Raw genomic sequence first — 793 nt, 5'->3', positions numbered from 1 at the left:
TATTCTTGATGAGATGAATTGATGATGCGATTGCATGATGATGATGATTTTTGAATGAGATAATTTGAGCCCCCTGGGTAGACGCAGTGATGTGATTTTACTAGCTCCAGGCGAGGGTATGATGTATTGATATAGAGTTGCTGAGGCAGAACAACTGATGATGGTTTTGCTTATGATTCTGAGTCTGATTCGTGGGAGAATCAGCGAGTCGGGAAACATGTGTAACATGAACTAGATTTAGTATCCCCTTACGACAGATGCCTATTTATGGATTAGTGAGAATCTAGGCTGGATACTTGGTGAAAAGGAGTTTAGGATGCATAGTGAGTTTTTATTGCAGTGCATTGTATTTATTTGGCACTTTTACCGTACTGGGAACCCATGGGCCCGGGGTTCTCATTCCGTATATATCTCTTGTTTTTCAGATACAGGTCCAGGTGCTCAAAAGTGAGCTGTGGTTTGTCTGAGAGACGGCGAGGATCTTTATTTTCTCTACTTTGTGTTTTGCTTAGAACCTCTCCATCCTTGTTTGAAAAGATTATATTATGTATTGAACTCTTTTGAACTTGCCTATAGAGGCTCTTGTGTTTCCTTTGGGAAAGATTAGGATATACTGTTGTCAACTACTTTCATACTGTACCCTAGCCGGCCTAAACTTCGCGGGTCGCTGATGACAAGTCATCATATACCCATTTTTCAAGCTAATTTCACTTGTTTTGTTAGCATTTATGCACTTTCTTGCATCCTAAGTAAGTGATTTGGAGTGAAAATGCATAACTTCTTTAAATCAAGC

Source organism: Arachis duranensis, chromosome 9 (assembly GCF_000817695.3).
Source record: "Arachis duranensis cultivar V14167 chromosome 9, aradu.V14167.gnm2.J7QH, whole genome shotgun sequence".
Taxonomy (NCBI): Eukaryota; Viridiplantae; Streptophyta; class Magnoliopsida; order Fabales; family Fabaceae; genus Arachis; species Arachis duranensis.
The sequence above is the reverse complement of the archived record's forward strand: the minus strand, read 5'-3'. Positions refer to the sequence as shown.